The 23140-nt window shown below is 37.1% G+C and overlaps 1 protein-coding gene across 8 annotated transcripts in view; it reads left to right on the plus strand.

The window, feature by feature from the left end:
- The window catches only part of Serpini1 (serpin family I member 1), an 82203-nt gene that overhangs the window by 27362 nt on the left and 31701 nt on the right, over positions 1–23140 (plus strand). For 2 of the 8 annotated variants that reach the window (XM_087186481.1, XM_087186479.1), the window contains exon 2: positions 19354–19429. The exons of 2 other annotated variants lie outside the window; for them this stretch is intronic. The gene's annotated coding sequence lies outside the window, so the exon portion shown is untranslated. Of the gene's footprint in view, positions 1–13625; positions 13883–19353; positions 19430–23140 lie in introns of all 8 variants that reach the window. 4 more of the 8 variants (XM_087186484.1, XM_087186480.1, XM_087186483.1 and 1 more) reach the window with 3 other exon arrangements.

Below are 23140 nucleotides of genomic sequence, written 5' to 3' on the forward strand. Positions count from 1 at the left end.
CACAAGTCAGATGATCTGAATTTGCCTTTCCTTCCCTGTGTCTCACATGTGTTCAAATTAGCCTGTGAGGAGGATCAGCTCAACATCAAGGGGATATAAAACATTAACCTTTAAGATCCATTTATCACCACAGTTCTGCAAATTACAGTGTAGGTAAATTCATGAACAATAAGACTAGATAATTATCCTTTCTATGATCTATGTTTGAGATCTGATTTGGAGTGACATTGTTTTGGTAGCATATGATATATATATATATATATATATATATATATATATATATATGTTAGTATATATATTTGAACAAAATTTAACACTAACACATCAAATGTCCTGATGCACAATTAGAACTCTTTGGTTACAGGAGAATCTTGTGCACAATTAAACTCTTTAGTTACACAAGCATCTTCTTTAACCTAACCTGGAGGGGTAGAAAACAATGCCTCTTACATGATTTACTCTGGTGTGATCTTTTGCCATGAGCCTGCTGCTGCAAGATTAGCCATTGAGCTGCAAAAGCTTTGAGGCTTGAAGAGTCAAAATGAAAAGCTGAAAAGTCAGTGATTACAATTTCAGTTCATAAAACCATTAATTGTTCCTGGGTTAAAAACTTCATAGGCTTATATTTAATGGCTGATGCCTTTGTACAGATTCTCTGTTAATAAAATTAAATTCCCAGTTGTGTCAGTTTCTAATTGTATCATCAAATGTATTAATTTAAGCCATAGTAGCCCTACAGATTTCACTGATGTGGCCGGATGGAAGACTGATAATACCTTTATTATCTGACTTATGAATGTCTGTGTATTATGTTATCTTTCAACTATGATTACTCATTTCACATTAACCCTCCAACACTTGTATATTCTACTGAAGTGCTAATTTCATAAGACATTAAAGTGATTTCTGTTGCATAAATGATAGCTTTCATTGCTTATAAAGCACATGTCGACATAGTCAATAATGTCTTTTCTCAAACTTATATTGCATTGATTACATCTGGCAGTCCCATATGGTGAAACTTAGTTACGACCTTTCCAATTAAATTATGGTTGGAAACCCACTTCTAGGGTGCAGCTCAATGATCTACTAAATTTCTCAGTGACATTCAAAACATGAAATCATTTTGAGGGAATAAATTTGCAATACAAGTGGGAACAGAAGAGAAGGCTTTCAATCTGTATTAATTTACTTTTCAAAATTCATTACTTGTACAATGTGTCTTCCAAGCTAATTCTAACCAAAGATGAATAACACTGCCTTGGCAAGAGTCTCTGCTTAAGATATTTCCATATGTTTAAGCAGAAATACCTGGTATGGTACTGATGCATGAGTAGAATGCCATGAAGAATGTTCTGAAGGCAGGTTCTCCAGCACCTCTTAGCCTTGGCCTTGGATAAGGGTCTTACTTCCTGTTTCAAGGAGAAAAGGGAACCCATTAGAAAACTATAGCCCCCACTACCACTTCTACCCACCCAAAAAGCCTCTGTACCCATGCACTTTACTTTTTCTCTGTTTGTATAGATGCACTGTCTGTGATTATTTCTGAAGCTAACTCCTCTCCTTGTGTTCTTCATTTCATCTCCTCTGCTCTTGCTATCACTGATGCAATACCCCTCTCTCCTAAGTAATTCATTTCCCCCTACTCTAGATCATTGCTACTAGGAAATGAACAACTTGCCCTTTCTATATTAAACAAACAATCAGGGCTGGGGATTTAGCTCAGTGGTTCCGGTACCTGCCTCGAAAGCTCGAGGTCCCAAGTTCAATCCCCGGTACCAAAAAAATAAACAAACAATCAAAGAAACCTCTTGCCTGTTGCCATCTCCATCCAGCTACTGCCCATTTTTCTTTCCCTCAAGAGAGAGCTGGCTTCACTCTGTTTCTAATCTCACTTCCCCTTTCTTTTTCATTCTTTTCTCCCTTCTCCATCCCTGCTCCAAGCTGGAGATTGAACCCTGGCAGCACTGAGCTACATTCCCAGCCCTTTTTATTTTTAAGACAAGATCTCACTAAGTTGCCCAGGCTGGACTCAAACTTGGGATCCTTTTCCCTCAGCCTCCTAAGTAGCTGGGATTTCAGGCCTGCACCACTGTGCTTGCTTCTCTTCCCCATTCTTCCTAAACTCACTCTAATTAGGCTTTCACTCACTCTCTTTCTACCTTCTCCTTGTCTTCATCTGAGTTGACTTCTTGGTGATCTTTGGAGTAACTGATATACCACGTCCTCAGCATTTGTACTTGTATCCCAGGCCTCTGACCCCAAATGTTTGGGGCCTGCTTCCCCTCTGAAGACTTACTTCAAATTCCACAAACCTCTCTAATCTTTGCATTTAAAATTCCACAACTCTTCTGACTCTCTCAGTCTCATCCCCTTTTGCTGAAGCACCCCTCCCCTAGGATATGTATCACATTCTAATGTACTATGTGACTTATTTTCTTACTAAACTCCTTTATAGGAATTTTTATAGGTTTGGAAGTTTAGCAGGCAAAGTTGATAGAAGTCTGCTTTGATAAACTGAGTGCTGCATAGCAAGAAGCAGATAAGGGAAAGGGCCCAGGCTTTTAACAGACATGTGATTGACTTATTGTTCACTATTTATAAACTGTCCAGTCCTAGGCAATCTACCCAAAGTCTCTGAATCTCAGGCCATGTCCAAGTAGCACCTCAGCAAATACTGAGCACAATGCTGGGTCAAGAAGCAGGGTAGGTCCATTCCTTGAGTGAGGCAGATGTGGTTCTTGTCCTCATGGAGCTTGCAGTCCTTGAAGGGAACAAATAATAAGTAATAATCCTAAATTCAACTGGAAAGATCACAGCCCTAGATGGTAAAGGAATAGTAAAGAATCTTGCTTGTAATTAGTGCTCAGATATTTCCTCCTTCCTCATTCTCTGACCATTGCTGTATTGCATCAACCGGTTTTACTAATAGACATATTTTAGTTGATGTGCTACCAACTTGCTTTTCACACCTGAGCATGTGGTATTTAACAGTCACCTAAAAATAAAGGCAACTGAGGGCAATTCTTAGAATTTCTTCTTTCTCTTTTCTTTTAATTAACTAATTAATTAATTAATGTATTTATTTTTGGCAGTACTAGGGATTGAACCTAGGGCCTTCACACTGAACTACATCTCCTACCTTTTTAAAGATTTATTATTTTAAGTTCTGAGGCAGGGTCTCACTACATCACTAAGTTGTCCAGGTTAAGCTGGGACTTGCAATCCCCCTGCCTCAGCCTTTCAGAGTTCTGGGATTACAGGCATGGAGCACCAGGCCCAGTTTAAAATTTCTGATTTAAGAGTTTGGTGATGTGGCTCCCAAACTGCATTTGAGCTACCCTGGAGGAAATTCAGATGCAGAAATCACCAGAACACACACTGAGAAGTGCTGATTTTGGAAATAGTTTTATTGTCTTTCTTTTTAATAAAGGTTATAAAAATATTTTAAAGCCATGTCATTCTGGATAAATTATGCTCTCCCAGAAGTCATTTAATCTGGGGTTTTGCTTCACATTTATAATATTAATGATCCATAAAGATCACATATACACTATCTAATCATACTTGGTTTTAAATCTTAAAATAACTCACCCCCCTGAGAACTCCTTTTATTGCCTGTAGCTGTATTGCAACAAAAACACTTGAGAAGTTTTTAAATGCCATCAATTTTATTTATTTATTTATTTATTTATTTATTTATTTTGGTACCGGGTATTGAACTCGGGTCCTTGCACTTGCGCAGCAGGCGGCGAAACCACTGAGCTAAATCCCCGGCCCAATGCCATCAATTTTAATAGCTAAAATGTAAGGAACTGAGAAGAGAGCCATGGTTGAAAAGAAAATTAACCTTAGAGAGGCTTCCTGCCACAGACATCAAGGATAGCAAGCAACGGATGGTGCTGACTGCTCAAATTATTAAGCCAGTATGAACATAATTTTAGTCTCTTAATATAATTACACTAAGTCAAAGAATTTTGAATGTGGCATGTAGCCATGTTCTACATAAGATCATAAACTCACAAAAGTATCCCTTAGTCACAAGGTGAGTTAGATATTACTCAATTCAGAATCTTTGAAGATTGGAGAATCAGGCTTGTCAGGTTAAAACAAAATCATATCACTCCTAATGTAGTATTCGGGTTTTTAAACTATGGTAATTTATCTAGCTGCTTCTAAGAGAAATCTTTCCATATATTTGAGTTCCATATATTACAATTTTCTATATATTTGAGTTTTCTAAAAACTTGAACCATATGCCATTAAAAACTCTTATATTTTGTTTCAGATAGTTTATGGAATTTATGTAACATATATGATTCACATCCTTCCAAAACCTACTTGTCGCAGTGTGCAACCATAGCTCATAGAAGATGAAAACAGTTACTCAAAGATGAGACTCAGTTCAGGCAGCAAGAGGGACAGAGGGGCTACTCAACCAAGAGCACCCAGAGTTAGGGAGACTCCCATGAGTAGCCCTGAAGCCAAGAACTCTCCAGATTTTATTTAGAATATCAGTGTATGAGAAAGAAGCAGAAAAAAGCAGTCTGGGCAAGGAACTGTCTCAAGGCTGGGCAGCTTTTCTTGAGGAAAGGGAAAGAAGCATGGCCAGATACAACATGCCTGCTAATCTAAACGTTTTGTTGTTTAACCATTCACTCTTCACCGAGCCTGCATACATTTAATCACCGTTTAACCATTCACTCCTTGGCCAAGTCCCCCACCTTTCCCCCTTTTTTGTTTCACAAGATCAGAGATGGGGAGGAACAGAGGGGTATAGTGTAGATGGGTATTGGGCTTGATGCAGAAAGCTCATGATGGCCTTGATTTGAAGCGTCCACTCTAGCAGTACACAAGGGGCTTTTCAGACTGCAAGAAAAAACAAAAAGATAATCCAATAGAAGTAAGAATGTAAATGCGAAGGTTGAGGCCAGAATACTAGTTTTTAGGGTTGAGCCAGTAGGTGATATCATTAAGGTCATCTAAGGTGATAGTGCAAGCTTCCATTTGTGATTAATTTCATATTTTTAAGATGGTTCAAGGTCATCGTCATGAATATCCAACACTGGGTACTGCAGTATCCCATGATCGTACTAGGAAACATGCTTATTGTGATGATCCTCAACTTTAAGGCATCCTCTCAAGTCTGTGTAGTTCTTCATTTGGTACAAACCAACTGTTTTTTCAGTACTCAGGATTGAACCAAGTGTTTTTACACTAAGCTACTTCCCCATCCCTTTTTTTATTTGGAGACAGGGTCTCATTAAGTTGTTCAGTTACCCAGGCTATGCTCAGGCTTGTAATCTTCCTCCCTCAGCCTAAGAGTGTCAATTAAGAGTGCTGGGATTATAGGCATGCACCACAAGCTAAGCTCAGACCAAGATTTTTTATGGCTTCTTCCTAAAGACAGTATGGCTGTCTCCAGCAGCCCTTTACTCTTAAGTTTTGTTTTAATTTCGATATAAGCATGTATTACTAAGTTTGTACATAAAAGTACACAAGGGACTGAGGCTTGCCTCATCTAAGCTCACTATCCAAGAGTCAATACAAAATATGTATTTTTATAGCTGTTCATTTTTGTCTATTTAAATATCTTGACATTTTTATTTGTTCTAAATCTTCATTTGCACTGTAGATAAGATAAGCATCTGTTAATGTGACCTTTACAAGTCTGAGACAGAAGCATAACTCTGGACACTGGAGATTAAGCTAGGCCAGCTTTATCTGCTCCCCATCTATTTTTTCCTAGAGCTTAAATAGCCCAAAGGCTATTCTCTAATATTAAGAGTTTTAGCCCCCATATTGCTTTTTATCAATCTGACAAGGACGAATGGTTCAGTTTTAGTTTAATCAGTATTTTTAGGCTGCCCCTCTTTACCAATTAAAAAAGAAATAATTTTATTTTTTTAATAGCTATTCTAAAACCTATTTGGTGAAGTGTCTATTCATATCCTTGGCCCAGTTTTGACAGTATATTTCCAGGTTTTATTGATTTATAAAAGTTCTTTGTAGATGCTTACCCTTTTATCTATAAGTTACGATTTTTCATTTTGTCACTTGTCATTCGACTTTACTCATAGGGGTTTTGCTGTGCATATATTTTTTATTTTAGCAGACTTATTTTCATTATTTTTTTTAGTGACTCCTGGATCTTTGTCACCCTTAAGCTTTCCCCACTTAAATCCTATATATGAGTTTGGTGCTATGGTGCAGGTCTATAATCCTAGCTTCTCCAGTGGCTGAGATGGGATGACTAAGTTTGAGGCCAATCAGGGCAAGATAATGAGACCTTATCTAAAAACAGGCAAACAACAAAAATCATTGTATATGAATATATATGCTGTATATATGAAAATATATGTACAAACATGTATATATGTATATTTACACATTTATAATGTATATATTTTAAATTTACCATGATTTCTTCCTGGAATTTTAAAGTTTCACTTATTTACTTTTAAAGTTTGATCAGTCAGGAATTTATTTTGATTTGAAATATAAAGTATGCCACTTCTATGTGTGTTTTGAGAAGCATGGATATCCTGTTTGCTCAATGCCAGTTATTTTCTTATCATTACTCTTTTCCCCTAGAATTTTCTTCACTATCATGTCTCATTTTTTCCATATGAAATTTAAAATTAGCTTGTATAATTTCTAAAAGTTGCTATTTTTATTGAAATTGCTTTAAGTGTATAGAATAATATAGTGAAAACTGGTATCTTTAGGGCCGGGGATTTAGCTCAGTGGTTCTGCCACTTGCCTCAAAAGTGCAATGACCTGAGTTCGATCCCCGGTACCAAAAAACAAAACAAAACAGAACAAAAAAACTGGTATCTTTAAATATTTAATATTCCAAAGAATAAAGCATCATTTTGCATTTATTCTAATCTTTTCTCTCAGTTGCTTCATAATTGCTACAAATAGCATTATACTTTGTTTAAATGAAGATCCAGATAAAGTCAAGGCAATGCAATTTGTTGGTGTCTTTCAAATCTACTTTAAGCTGTCTCTTTCCCTGCTTCCCTGACTATCTTTGCCCTATTCTCAAATTTTGCTGAAACTGAATCATTTTTCCTATGATTTTTCACATTATCCAGATCTTCCTAACTGTTCCCCTTGGTGTTGTTTCACATACTCACCTGTCTTTATTTTGTTAAGAGCACTACATAGGAGATGAATTATCCAATCCTTTTTGTGTCTATTCTTCAACAGCATTTTAACTTTTCTTTTGTATTAATATTCTTTATTTCTTTTGAGTGTTTCCCACAGTTTTTAATGATATAAACTCTGTGGAGGGCAATTTGGCAGTATTTATAAAAATTACAAGTACTGTGTCTTTTGACCTAGTAATTTAATTTTTAGGAATTTATCCTGTAGAGATAATTGCACACCTGTGAAATGATGTATTTTAGAAATTACTCATTGTGGTATTATTTGTAATAATAAAAGATTGAATGATCTAAATCCCCATTGGTAGGAAACTAATTAAAAAATTATGGCATATCTATAAAGTGAAATGCTGTGAAGTCAATTTAAAAATGAGGGAGTTCATTATGTAATGAAAGGAAATAGTCTCAATGTATTTTGCAAAATACAAAATGAGTTTGCACATCATGTAGATTATGTTACTAGTTCCATAAGAAAAAGGGTAATACATACTGTTTATGCCTAAGATCTTTAGAAAATAACAATGATTGGCTCCACTGAGAGAAACTGATTGATAAAGATTGGGAGTGTGGGAAAGATAATCTTCATTGTATGCCTTTTTGTACCCTTTGAATTTGTATTGTATGAATGTTTCATCTATTTAACTTTTTTAGGTAAAAATGTTAGTACTGTGTAAATTCAATGGTAGGTTAGAATTCCAAGTAATATATGTTGCATTTAAAACTTCTGAAGCATTGTTTGGCATAAGTAGGAGAGTGAGGTTTAATTCCAACATTAAAGAATACCTCATCAGCAAATAAGCCAATCTTCCACTGAGATGAACAGCTCTGTGTGTATGTGTGTGTGCGCACACACGTGTGCATGCATGCACATGGAATTTAGCAGTCAGCCCTGATAAAGAATTCATATATTAAATTACAACAAGTAGACACTGCTCTCTAAATTCAGCGAACAGAGGCCACATAATATAGTAAAAAAGCATGAGATTTGAAGCCTTTAAAAAAAATTCAGATCCCCTCAACTTACTAGGTTTCAGTTTCTTAATCTACAAAAGAGAGATACGTGAAAGAGGGAGATAACCTTCTACCTATAGGCTTGTTAATCAGAATTAGTAATGTTTTGCATTATATCTTGATGCCTGGCCCATTATTTTATTCCAACTCTAGAATTTCATCAATCAGCTTGCCCCTGGAGGGAAAATTGAGGGCAAAGGATGTATTTTACAGGGAGCTCTTCTATTTGCATTTTGAAACTTTGATATTTCTAGAATTTTATTAGCAGTTCCCAAGATACTCTAGGTTCCAGCCTATGGGCAAACAAGTGTATCTCCAGTTTAGCTCTATCTCTTACTGGGATATAAAACTGTTTTTCAATCTGTAGATCAGTTACTATGTAAAAATTTATGGTGCTTATGGCAACCTAATGACCAGCATATTGTCATTCTCTCCAGGGCCAATTATCTGTATTTTTCTAAAGGGTGAAGTTAGAAGAACAATCTCATTTTGTTCTAATTTGCTTATAGCCAAGTCTCATCTGCATTCTAAACTCTGACAAATACCCTGGGGTCATTAAAATTTTCTCTGAAATTTCTCTGACACAAGTAGCTTTTAGTTTCAGAAATGCTTAATATATATAAGAAGCAAACCAAAAGTTAAAAGCCAAGAAGCTGACATCCTTGCCTGCATTTCACCGGGCTCCTCTCATATGGCACAGTGGTTAACAGAAGTGGAACAATGTGCCTTGACAGTATGCCAGGGCATTGCATGCTGGATGCTGACAACCCATAAACTATTCCTTCACTTTACCTGCTCAGTAATGAGAAAAGCTTTGTTATGTGAGGATCTTGATGCAGGACAGCTTCCTGCCAGTGAGAACTGTAAAACTTTAATTTGATTCAGAAGAAAATAATTAAAGCCATTTTTCTCCTGATCTCTGAAAAATCACAGTGGTCCATTACTATTTTAAGTGCCTCCTGGAGCAATATAAAACTTCACCAACTTTTTTTCCCTTCTGTCCAGTGTTATCCTTGGCTGACTTTCTTGACTACACATTTCTGCACATTTGCTAAAGTTGTTACTGTATTGTAAATGTTCTGAAAATTACAGGGGAAAAATGTAACCAGAGTAGTTTCACAGAGTCTTTTTTATATCTATATATATTTTACTTGTTTGCCTACACTCAATGATTAAAATCACAAGTTACCTTTTTAATTATTCACAGTAATGAACAGGATCAGCACACCAATGGCTTTTAGAAATTCCCTTTAAAATATTTATAAATAGAGTTACCAGGCAGATATTTTCAGGTAGCATTAACACAACACTAGTCAATGTCAGGGAAATTTCTTATTTTAAGTTTACGAGAGCTTTAAAAACAAATCAATAAAGTTATTTTTTGACACATTCTTACTTTCACTTCCACCGGTCTGTAGTTCTAAGAAATAATGTTTAAAATGTATGTAACTTAATTTCCACAGGTTAAATAAATGTGAGTCATGAGTATTTTTGTGATTAAGAAAAAGAAACTTAATTTAGGTTGATATTCTCTATCAATGACAGAATTATTTCTGTCAGTTCCTAGCACTTCTAGTGCAAGACGAAAGTTTTTAAAGAAAGTCATAGTAAAGATATTTTCTCAGATTTCTAAATTAATATGCATGTCTTAAAACATCAAAAAAAGCTGTATGGACTATAAAGTTGCAAAATAGCATGTGAAAGTTCTAATCTTCAGCTTGACACACAACAAATGCTCAGAACATAGCAGGTTGAAGCATATGAAATTGCAAATATTTGGCCACCTTTACATAAAAACGTCACTTTCACAAAATTAAAGCTAATATTAATATTCTTCTGTCCTTACTTGGTGTCAGAATTCCACTAGCCTAAACTATCTTACTGAAAGGTCATTCAGATTTTGGGAACGATATGGTAGCTGAGATAAGCAAGTAGCTTCAAGTGAACTCCAAACCTGGAACAAAGTGAACCTGTCCATTTCATCTCAAGAGAGTTTGGGGTGTCCTTAACCCCTTACACATTGTCCTTTAATATGAGCTCACAGATTGTAGCTAAAGGAGCAAACTAATAGCTGAGACTAACACTATAGTGAAGTATAGCAGAAGAATACAGAAAATTCTGGGGGGGGCGACAAACAGCACTCTATAAATATACTCCTTGTTTTGTTTTGTTTTTTGAGACTGGGTCTCACTATGCAGTTCAGGCTGACCTTGCATTCACTATGTAGCTAAGGCTGGCCTTGAACTTGCAGGGATCCTCCTGCCTCAGCCTCCTGAGTGCTGGGATTACTGGTGTGTGCCACCATGGCCAGTTAAATATAATCTGATATAATTTGATCTAGATACTTTGGTGTGTATGTTCACCAGCCCTATATACCCCTTTCCTTTCTTTAGTTATCATTGTATAACAATAGTGTTTTCAATTTAGAATGTGCAATATAAGACAAGCTTAAAAGTGAATTTGAATGCTATGGAAGTCTGTGTGGTAATATTTTATGTATTAAATAACTTATTCGAAAACTTTACATCGTTTTCTAGCTTTTCGGGACACATTTAAATGTAGCTTTTAACTCCTAAATGATTGAAGGGTCAGGTTCCAAATCCCTCCATTAATTAAGTAATCAAGAAATAACTTATCCGAGTATTTTTGATTCTCAGAGACACAGTCAACTTATAAAAACTTTATTATAGAAGCAACATTTTAACAAAGAAAAACTAGAAATCCCAATTTAAAAAAATCTGATTGAAAAATTAAGTATGTTTTTGAGCAGAGTATTTCTAACCCTAAGAAATTGTGTCCTCCTGTTTTCTTTTGTATTTTTAGCACCTACCACGGGGCACGGCACACAGTTGGCAAGAATGGAATTTTAGGTGTCACATACACATGTGAATATTTCTTTGATTCATTAAACATCCTTTGTGCAGAAGTGTTCGGTAAAAATTTCTTCCCTCATGAAATGAGGGGGCCAAAAAGTGTTACAGAATAAACACCCACAGACTTTATCTAGGAAAGTGAGCAAATAGTAAGGATTTCTTAGAACATTAATGGGTAAGTTAAGACCATTAATTCCTGGCTTACTTGGGTGACATGTGACTTTGATTGATGGTCACTTTTCACCCATCTCTTTGAAGCTACTTGCTGAATTTTTGTCTTAGGGCTTGTATGTCACTTGTTTTGCTCTCCTGACACAAATCCAAAGGAAGTCATTCACTGGCAAATACAAATTCTCCCTAATTGTGCCAAGGGAATTATTTATTACTATTGTATGAAAGCCCAAATTCCATTTCCAGGATAGCTCAGGACTTGCCAATGCACTGGAGTTTTTTGGTATTGGTTTTGTTTTCCATTGTAATCATTTGCTTTAATCAAAAGACTTTAGAATTCAAACTAGAGCCTCTTTATCATTTGAAAGGAATATGTTTTTATATATAAAAGAGTCTTTGGTATAGCAACATGTTTTCTGGAGTTCCTATTACTGATTTTACTGTTTGTTTTAAATATTTATATTATGGGCTGTTTGGTCAAGAACCAATGTTACAAAAGTGGATCTGTTGGGCTGGGGATTTAGCTCAGTGGTTCCACTGCCTGCCTTGCAAGTGCAAGGTCTTGAGTTCAATCCCCAGTACCAAATAAAAACAAAAAACAAAACAAAAAGTGTATCCGTTTAGCCTACTTCTAGCTCTGTATTGTCTAAGGCAGTAGCCATTATCAACATGTGGGTACTTAACTTAAATTTAGATAAAATCAAAAATTTATTTCTTCAGTTGCCCTAGCCACATTAAGGAACCCAATAGCCACGAGGGGCAGTGGCTACCTCACTGGACAAATACATATTTCTAATATTTCTATCATTGCAGAAAATTCTATTGGGAAACACTGATAAAGACTTTCTCCTTGATTAGACTTGAGTCAGACGCTTCTGAGCCCTCTTCTCAACTTGACCCTGGCCTTGGGCTCTGTCCTGGATCTGCTTAGTTAGGTTTTGTAAGAATCCAGTTGAGTCAGCCAAGCAATGATCTTCTACCCTGGATATGTAGTCAAATCCCTCCCCAACATCTTAGATAATTTACTACTCTGGCCTGCCTTCAACAAAAATCCTGTCAATTAACTTTACCAGAATCCCCTGTACTCCGTAAGTTTTCTCTCAGTAATTTTCCATCTATAGATCTCCACCCTGCCTCTTGGCTATAAATTTCCACTGGTTCCCGAATTTGGAGTTATGTCCAATCTGTCCACTATGCAAAATGTTCATTGCAAAGTTCTTCTTACCACCTTGAACAAGTGCCATGAATATTTTTCTTTAACAGGGTTGTTATACCTTTAAAATATAAAAATATTTTAACCTTTAATTTCAGACACTTTTTATGGCCTTACGTGGCAAAAGTGTTGACCAGATATTTATTTACTCAACATATATTTCTCGAGTTGAAATAACACAAATAGATTATTGTAGTGTACTACTAAATGAGTGATATTGTCACTCAAGGAGACTCCTGAAAAAACTCAAAGCTTCCTGGAAATCTCCGGCAGTGCCAAAGAAAGGGCGTCTTCTCTTCTTAGTCACAGTACATCTTTATTCTGATTAGCCTTCTCTTGCTGCTAAGGAATTCAGACTTAATACAGTAAACATAACAAATCATTTTAGAAATTCCGAGGAGTTTTGGTACCACATTTTCTCTTGGACTTGGACTTGTTAGTCTTAAATGAGCAAGCCACCAGACTCAAATTTGGTTTTATATACAGATGAAAGACCCAAGAACATTAGACCTGTAGTACAGGTTGCTGTGTGATCAGTGATCACTAGATATAGGGTTCTTCCCAATCATTCTGGGGTGTTATTGGTGCAATATCATTTCAATGAATAATTAAGACATATGTCATGAATAAGAAAAAGCTAATATTCCAGTTCTTTTCTGCTCTTATCTTTGGATTATCTTATGGAAGAGTATTTTTTGAATGAAAACTTGTAGCTTCAAGAATTTTTACATGATAGTTATTTTTCAAAAGTTCTACCTTGAATTTCATATAAATATAAAATGAACACATGTCAAGGATTTTAACTCACTAACCTAAACAGAAAACCAATAAGATGTTATGACCAGTTCAGGAAGATCCACAAGGCAGACAAACAGATAAGCCTATCAGAAACACCAGAATACATTTACTTAGATGCAAAACTGGTCAACATACACAGCCGGGGCCATAATTAGTTGCATTCTACCATTCATACATAACATGCACTTCTATGGACAAGAATCATTTGCATCCTTATCGGTCTTCTACAATTTAGAGGGCTGTAAAATTGTTTGAAGAAAAGCCCCAAACCCATAGAGTCAGATAAGCTGGAAGTATAGATGACATGTAGTTTTTAATTCAAGATACCTGATCATCATTTGGTTCATTTCTTCCATAATTTTTTTCTAATAAATTAAATCTTTATAGGTTACTTTTTCCTTGGAACTGCCCTTTTGGTCTGCCTAGCATTTTCGCAAGTTGACCTGGTTTGAGAAATACCTGAGGAGCTTTCCATTTTGATTGATTCAGCAGTACAGAAAAAAGAACATAAGCATGTATCCTGTTGAAAACTGCAAGTTGAGTGCATGGAAACAGTAACCTTGTGCTGGCTGTTTGGAGAGACAGGCAAGTAATGAAAAAGGAAGTAAATAGGAGAACTCAAAGAAGAGCCAGATGATTGATGGGTAAATATCATCTTCATAGAAGAAAAAAAGAAGCAAATGGGGAATGTAGGCAGTTTAGAGGACTAGTAAATAATTTTAGGGGGAATGAATGGACCCACAGAACAGAAATTACCTTCTAAATGATTCTCTCTGGAATATGAATGAGACTGAGAGACTGGCACTGTCTTATGATAAAGTTGGTCCAGGTATGGTTACATTCCTCAGTCTTCTTTCCTGAGACAGATAATCCAATTTCCTGGAAGAGAGGAAGGAAGCTGTGCTCTTTTTTGGCAGGTCCTGTCTTAAGGCGGATAATGGATATCGGAGTAAAACCTTTCCAGCGTCTGATGCTTAACCAGGAACTTTAGTTTGAAATAGTCAGCACAACATGGGGTCACAATTTGGGGTATTATTTTCTATAATGTTAGATTTTATGATGACAAAATTAAACCTCTTACTTCTTTATTTCCTTGGTTCTGGCCCATTGGTTTTTAACAGTCATTGTAATTGAATAACAGCTTTTATTGAGAGAGAAAAAAGGTCCACTTCTTTAAAAGCTGCGGAGTATATTTATTCATACCACAGCATATTATCCTTTCAGTTAGCAAAAGTTTAATTCTAAACCTTCTTAACATTCGTCTGGATCACTTTTGCCCATCACTTGTCATGCGTATGTCATAATTAAATTTCCAATTGAAATCTTTTGAGCACTTTTGTGTTTGAAGTAATCTTAAGACATTTTAAAGAATATTGAGATACTCTCTACACACACACTTCTCCATAATTATATGCTTAATATTTTACAAGTAATTTTAAAAGCTATTAGGAAGCATTTAATAACACCTGAGCAATAGGCCTTGGCGTGGCATCCATGGATCATTCACCTTTTCTGGCTTTCAAAGCCCTGTGATTTATTCTGAGAGATTTGGTAAGTTCTTTTAATTTTAACTTTTAACTTTTATACTGCTTGACATTTGTGTGTAATTCACAGAGAAAAGATGTCTCTGCTTGTACATATTTATTTATTTGCATGTGTCTTCTATTCTTGGCTCTTTTGTAAGACTTCTTTTTTTTTTTTTTACAAGAAAATCAGTAGTTAATTTTTTGAGTGAATATTGGCATTACTTACAGTATCTTTCCTGTTCTGCATACACCAAATGTCCTATGGAGGTCAATTCCAGAGCCAGGTATAAGGACAGGCAGCATCAACAGAAGTAAGTCAGTGGAGGGAACAAGGATTAACCAGCAACCTAGAGTTCATATTTGCCCATACTGTGACACATGCCCAGGAAATGACAACTGTGCCACACCTTATCTCTCTGCCTGAGCCCCAGCTGGTTTCTTTGGGCATTGTTTGTTAGATTTACTCTACCTTCAGAAACATCAAAATTAAAGGAGATGAGGAACATCATGCATATGACAAAAAGGAAATTTGCTGAATTATAGACTGCTAAAATATAGGGGTTTTTTCCCCCCACAAGATGGTGATTTTTCCTTTTTGACAGATTTCCCAGCTTCATTGCTGTGTATCTAACTTTAGCCTGTATCTTAGAAAAGCAGGAAAAAAGGCCTGGAGACTTAAACTTGTAAAACATTTAGCAACTACCAAGGTACTAACCAAAGTTAAAACTGACTTCCAACACAGTTTTCTAAACATATGTGATAAAGATTTTCACTAATGTATGGCAAAATGATAAACGTAGTTGAACTCAAATGTATCCACTGTAAGAAGACTATCATATTTTTTATTTTGAGATACTCATTCTTTCATGTGATTGTTAGTAACATTGTTTGGGTGGTTTTCCTCTGCCTTCTTACATATTTGCTAGGTAAAAATAAATAAATAAATAAATAAATTGAGCAACCTTGTGCTGGTTCACTCAATTAAAAGAATAAAGGCCGGGCTGGGGATTTAGCTCAGTGGTTTCGCCACCTGCTGCACAAGGGCAAGGACCCAAGTTCAATCCCTGGTACGCCCCCCCCCAAATAAATAAAATTAAATTAAATTAAAATAAAAGAATAAAAGCCCTTTGCATGCAAAAGTTGAGAATTAACAGGCTAGAGGACTTCTAGCACAGTGCTCTTTGTGTTAGGCACCTCTCCTTAGTTATTTCCTATGCTTTTTTTTCTTTATAGGAGAAAAACATTTTCAGCCATTTTTCTCTGTGACTGAAAAAGGCCACCCTTCTTTTTTTATCTTAACTCACAATTATAAAATCATTTAAAATAATTAGATCATGAAAGTCAATAAGATGGATTTATGAATACTTCATCTCCTTATAAATAGCATTAATTACCAGAAAACTTTAAAAAATATTTTAAAAAATAATACTGGCTTTTATTTTTGAAATTTCTCATACCTCAATTACAAGAAGATACAGTTGCCTGACCTATTTTCATGAAGTGCTTTCTAAGTAATATACACATCCACACATGCACACAGCCTCCCTCACACAGACAGCAAGGAGGAAAAATTCAAGAATTAATAGTTTATTCATAGCCTAACTACTTCTACCTTTTCTACCACTGTAGCATTATCTACTACTATTCTGGTACCCCAGCCTCTTACATTTTTTTTTATCTAAAAGCATTATATTCAGTTGCCTGAAAATAATAAATCTTCAAAGTAATGCTCCATGTAGGAGTAACTCTTTGGGGAATGTGTTGATTATTATGGTTAATAGTGACGCCTTGGCATTTTGTAGACAAATATTAATACAGTAATGTTTGGATGCCACCTTTTGTGATTGTTCAAGGTGGTGTTCTTGTTGTTAATGCATCACATGCCCAGGCCTTGCATTGTGCCAGCGCTGGTGACAGGACCACTTTGTTGCACTGGAAAGATGGCCTCACCCTCAATGAGGAAACACTTTATCAAAGGGAATAAAAAATGGAAATGAGCTACTACTTTTAGGTTCAGACTAAATTAGCCTAGAAAGTTTAAAAGCTGCAGCTGTCTTGGTATTCTTTCCAATGTTAGATTGTGTGTCTTTCCATTTAGGCTGTATTAATTTGAAAAATGTTGATTTGGTACCTACTATGTGTATAGCATTGTTTCCGATTAGCCTAGTATGTGCAAAGAGGTATACCTTTCTGTTTGTGTGCTCAAAAAGGCTAGGACAAGAGATGATACATATATGAAATTATCTGGTCTGAAGGCACTAGTGTATGCTATTGAAAGAGATAAAAATGTACCAACATTTTAGAGAAGGAGGAAGCTTTCTTTAACTGAAGAGCTGGGAGGATATTCATGAAGTGGAACACAATATTGAGGAATAATAAGGATTGGAAATTCTGGAACTGAGATAGGATGGTTCTAGGAAAAATGGTTCACAAGTCAGCAACATGAGAGGGAAATTCTATATATTGATGCAAGTCCGACTAGAGTTGTAGGATCTGTAGAAGAGTAATGAGTAGAAAGTTATGCTCAATCACAATGCAAACAAAGGATTATGTTCAAGACTAAAGATTTTGGGCTTCAGTCTACAGGTTCCTGAGGTTTTATAAATGTTAGAAAAACTTAGTCATATGTAAAGGTAATTGATCTGGAGGATGTTTTAAAGCTGTGTTGAAGAAGCCAGTAACCAAGGCTTCAGAGAATGTTTGGGAACCATTGGTGTAGTCCTTGAAAAGTGTTGAACTACTACTGTGGCATGGGAATGGCCATTGGATGATCATAAGGAGAGGTGTTGAGGATGCAATATGAAATAAGTGCTGCCAATTCATTGAACATGAGGGAAAAAAGAGATTGACAAGAGTCAAAGACTAACATTGTAAGAAAAGATGTGAGTTTGATTGGTAAGATAAGGGGTTCCTATTTTAGCCCCCTGGCATTAAATGTGCCCACAGGAATGGAAGAGTAAATACATGAAGAACAGTTAATGATATTCATCAGAAATAAGGGTTAAAAATAAGTCAGAATCAGAGTTTTACTTTTGTTGGAATGTGAATAGGGATAATAGTTTTAGTATCTTTGTTTTGAGAATTCACCACCTGGCATGAGAAGAGAGCAGGGCCAGGACTAGAGCCATGGAGAACATCTACATTTAGAAGGTATAAAAAGAGGAGAAATTCTGTTTCCAGCCAAAAGAAGACCTTCAGGGCCTGGGATTGAGCTCAGTGGCTCCACTGCCTGCCTCACAAGCGCAAGGTCCTGAGTTCGATCCCCAGTACCAAAAAAACAAAAAAGACCTGCAAACACTCAGAAGTAGTCAGAGGCAGCAGAAGTGCAGGGGCCCAGCAAACAGGAACAGGGTAGGTAGAATCAAAGGAGCTGGACTGGGCTAGCAGAGGTAAATTTGCTTGAAAACTGAAAGTGTCACCTTCAAAAGGAGAAAAGCTCTTGAATACGGCTAACTGTGTGTTTCCAGAGCAGAGAACTTTCAATCTTTAAAGTTTCCTGCTTTTACTTCTTTGTCTGAGAAATGTCTGTTCATTTCAGATGCCCATTTTTGAATTGGGTTTTTGAATTTGGGGGGTCTGATTTTTTTTCAATTTTTTATATATTCTAGATAGTAGTCCTTTGTCTGAGATACAGCTGCTAAAATTTTTTTCCCATATTGTAGGTTGTCTGTTAGCTCTGTTGGTGGTTTCTTTTGCAGTGCAGAAGCTTTTTAATAAGAGAAGATCCCAGTTGTTGATTCTTTGCACTAGTTCCCGTGCTACTGAGGTTTTGTTCATGAAGTCTTTTCCTATGCCAGTGTCTTCAAGAGTTCTACCTAACTTATCTTCCAGCAAGTTTAGTGTTTCTGTTTTAATATTTAGATCTTTAATCCACTTTGATCTTAGTTTAGTGCATGGTGATAGGTATGGGTCTAGTTCTAATTTTTGGCAGGTTGAAATCCAGTTTTTCCAACAACATTTATTAAATAGGCTATCTTTCCTAAATGGGTGCATATCAAGGCCATACTCTTAAGTGAAATAAGTAGGACATACATGTGTAAATACTGAATAGTTTCTCTAGTGTGAGAAACTGATAATGTAAACAAGGGTTAAAATGATTAAAATGAATAATTGATAATTTGCAATAGGAAAAAAGGTCCAAAGATGAAGGGGTGAAGGGAGAAGGGAGGAAAGGAGAAAAAGAAAAGGAGGGAAAGGAAAAACTATGAGAAAAGAAAAAAATGGAAATGATGTCTATGTAAATAGGGAAGGGTGGAGGGGGTGAAGGGTGCACAGGTAGTGGGGAAAAATAAGAACCAAGATACGTCACGTACAGGTGCAAACACCCAATGATAAATGTAAATGAATTGTATACCTAAAGTGTACCAATAAAAGAACTTAGGAAAAAAAAAGTAGTTTCCTGGAATGACTTCTGCTGTCATTCACAACCGCAGGCTCCTAACTTCCTAGCAGGACCTGTAATCAGCACCCTGCTGCTCTGCTCACTACCCTGGCAGAGTCCTCTCCCACAGACACAATGGGTGCTTTTTCAGAAGTTCTTTAGAAGCCCAATGCTGTGTTAATGGTTTTGTTATCTCTGTTTTCACCAGAAAAGAAAACCTATTGGAGCAGCTGCCCTAAACTTGTTGTTCCCTTTTTGAGGTCAGTGAGCACCCTGGCTTGAAGGTAATATTCTGTTATCTGAGGAGATTCATTTTTTTGAAGGGTTGATTTACTCTTCTGGTTCTTATAAATGATTCCTTTTCTTAAACAGATAAGAACCACTGTAATAGATTCTATACTTTTGCACAATGATGTGAGTTCTAGGACTACAGACTGTCCTTACATATTTTTATGTTTTCACAGTACCATACCATCTTAGTTGAATGAATGGATGTGTTAGTTACTTCTCTCTATTGCTGCTGAGACAAAATACCTGACACCCAAAGATAGAAGGGAAGGGGTTTATTTGGCTTACAGTTCATAGAGGTTTCAGTCCATAATCAACTGACTCCAAGGCAGGGATGACAAACAGGCATGGCAGAGCAGAAACAACATGGCACACACAAAGCACCAAAGGTAACAAAAGAGAGAGTTTAACAGCATCTTTCTTCCCCTCTTATCTTATTCAAACTATCAGGATTAGGGCAGTGCTGAACCAATAACTCACATGTAGTGGTTTATTAATCAACATGCCTTTAATCCCAGCATCAAACATTCCAGATTCAACTACATCTAAAAGAGTAAGTCCCACTTCATCTTCGTGAGGCTTTGGGGGGACATCTAAACACAAACCGTAACATTTCTCACCTGGACCCTCAAAGACTCATGCATATCCTTTTATGCAAAAAAGTATTTAGTCCATTTCTAAGAGTTGCCAAAGCATTGCTGAAAAGTCCAAGTCCAAAGTCTCTTCTGAGATTTAAGACAAACTCTTAGCTGCAAGCCCCTGTACAAATGAAGAGAAAGTCAAACACTTTCACCATTCAATGGCACAGCATAGACATTACCATTCCAAAAGGTACAAACAGGAGGATACAAAAGAATGGGATCAAAGTGAGTCCAAAATCTAGCAGGCCAAACGTTACATTCCACAGTTCCACTTCCATCATCGAGGCAACCTGTGGCAAGTTGGGAACTCCAAAGGGCTTGGGCGGCTCCGCCCCTATGGCATTTCTGGTGGTTGTAGCTCCCATGGCTTCTCTCTTAGGCTGGCTCTGCTCCCTCCTTGCAGCTTTCCTCAGATGATCCACACTCCTGGCTTCTCAAAAAACCTAGGATCTTCACTGCACCTTTAGCTTCACAGTCACAAATTCACAAATTGCCCTCTCAGAAGCACACTGCATGCCCTCCTGGGCCTTCTTCTGAAATCTGGGTGGAAGCTTCCCTGACCCCACAACTCTTCCATTCTGCATGGACCTAAAACTAGTGCCATGTGGATGATAACAAGGTCTGCTGCCAGCTGGAGCAGTAGCCAGGCTTCCTTCTCTCTTGGCTGTAGAGGTTGAGTGCCTGGATCACTGAGCACTCTGAAGCCAATCCTGGGGAACAAATTTCCTAAGCTGCCATTTTGGAACAATTTCCTTAGGCTGCCATTTTGGAACAACTTCCCTAGGTTGTCGCCATTCTGGAACGTGGTGTGGCTGACTCTATTCTGAAACATGGTGCTCTGGGGCTTTCTTCTCAAAGCAAAATCTTTCACCTTTACAATTCTGAGACTGCAAGGGATAGAGTCCTGTTGCTTCCTGTAATGCCCTCAGGCCATCTTTTCTATTTTCCTGTTCCTTCTCAGCAATCAAGATCTCCTCTGCTCTATCTTTGCAGTCCACAGCTTTACTGGAGCTTCCTCTCTGGCCAAACTCAAAATGTTTAAATTATTCTGCTGGGATTTTTGCTCTTGATTCTCAACATAGATCTGGCTAAAAGCCCTCAACAGTAGCCATACCACTGCCTCAATATTCAACTGCCTTAAAATTTCTTCTGCAAGACTAATCAGTCTACCACCCCCAATCTCAGTCTTAGGCAGAGTCTCTGGATCTGAACAAAATGCAGACAAACTTTCTGCCAAGCCATAACACACATCACCTGGAGCCCAGCAGCCAATCCAGTCCTTCTTCCTAGCAGAAACCTCCCTAGCATGGTCTTTACAAGCGTTCTGGTCATCTGAGCTCTGACCAGAATCTACCATACAGAACAGCCTAAGGTGTTGCAGCTCTCCTTCTTCAGCTGGTAGCTCCAAGTCTTCCAGCAAAGTCTTGAGCAAAATTAAGACAAACTTTCTGTTAAGCCATAACACATATCTTCTGGAGAACAGCAGCCAGTACAGTCCTTCTCAGCAGAAACCTCCTTGAGCCTGGTCTCTACTGCCTTTCTGGTCTTCTGAGCTCTGACCAGAATCTCCCATATAAAACAGCCTAAGGCATTCCAGAGCTGCTTCTGTAGCCAGTGCCTCTGGATATTTCCTAACTCTTCTCCTTCCCACAGGCCAGTTCCAAAGGCTTTTGAGCCACATGACCAGGTAATATCACAGCAATGACCCCACTCTCAGTACCAATTTTGTTGTAGTCAAGGTTTTGGCAAGGGAATACGTTAAATACAGGACACAGTTTATAGGATTATTTTATGACAATTACCCAAAAGGTCAAAGGCAAAGGAGTGCAAGAGATTAACCACACACTAGGGGCCCAAAGAATCCAGTTGAAGGCCTGGATTCCAGAAATTTCCCACAGAAGTCCAGCTAAAGGCTTAGAATTCAAGGCAATGTCCTCCACAAGTCCAGCCACTGGCCTAGAGCCCACAGCAATGTCTCATAATTGTCCATATTGAGGATCTGCACCTGGCAGACCCAAAGGCCAATGGTGGAAACCAGAAAACCTATGCTGGTAAGATGAAGGATTTGTGCCACCAAGCTGAGGGATCCACATTGGAGCCAGGAAGTGATGCTCATGGTGAAGATCAGAGCTCCCCTGATGAAAACAGCAGCCATTCCCAGCGACAGTGAGGCCCTGAGTTCCTCCTCATGATGAGAACAGCCTAGTTTTTGCATCAGAAAAACTGCAGCAAGAAAAGAAAAAGTCCAAGATCTTCCCCTCCAGTTGTCTTTTTATGGCTATTGATAACAGTCCTCAGGTGGTTCCTCCATGCCCAGACCACAATGACTCAGTTCAGCTGGGCATTACAAATTGACCATGAGTTAATCCACTACTATGGATAATGGTGTTACAACAGGTGATCAACAGGAATGATAAAAACATTTACATTGGGTTTATAACTTTTTGTTTAGGTTGGCAAATATACATAATTAGGAACCTTTTTTACTTCATAATACTGCCCACTATTAGAGAAACATACAGGTTATAATAAGTAGTTCACACATAATTCTCTACAGTATTTCTTTAATAGTTTCATTGAGCAAGGATTAATACAGTATATTCATTTCACAAATGAGAAAGTTAAACTTGAGAGAAGGTATGTGACTTGTTGAAGGTGATATACCATGATATCAGATTCTTCAAATCTTCTAACCTACTTGTCCAAAGACTAGAGAAGCAGTTTACTGATTAAAGTCTCCTAAGGATGACTTGAGCTCCAATCCTGCTTTAGCACTTCCTAAATGACACTGTGCAAAAACCTAAGACTGTATTTCCACTTATGAAATGGGGATAATAGCATTCGTACCTATAATGTGGTTAAAAAGTTTCATAAGATAACCTTTATAAGTACTCAAAAATGTTAGCTATTATTAGCTCATGAAACATTCATTTGTAAATGAAAATCCCTATGAGTGTATAATAGATTTACCCTTATTTTCTGGAATGTATTGATTGGCAGTAGATTATTTTTTTTCCATGAATAAGATACTTTTATTAGCCTGAAATCTGATGCTCGTGTTAAATG

Source organism: Heterocephalus glaber, unplaced genomic scaffold (genome assembly GCF_053883595.1).
Source record: "Heterocephalus glaber isolate CG9 unplaced genomic scaffold, H.glaber_assembly_v1.0 deba00001504, whole genome shotgun sequence".
In the NCBI taxonomy this organism is placed as follows: domain Eukaryota; kingdom Metazoa; phylum Chordata; class Mammalia; order Rodentia; family Bathyergidae; genus Heterocephalus; species Heterocephalus glaber.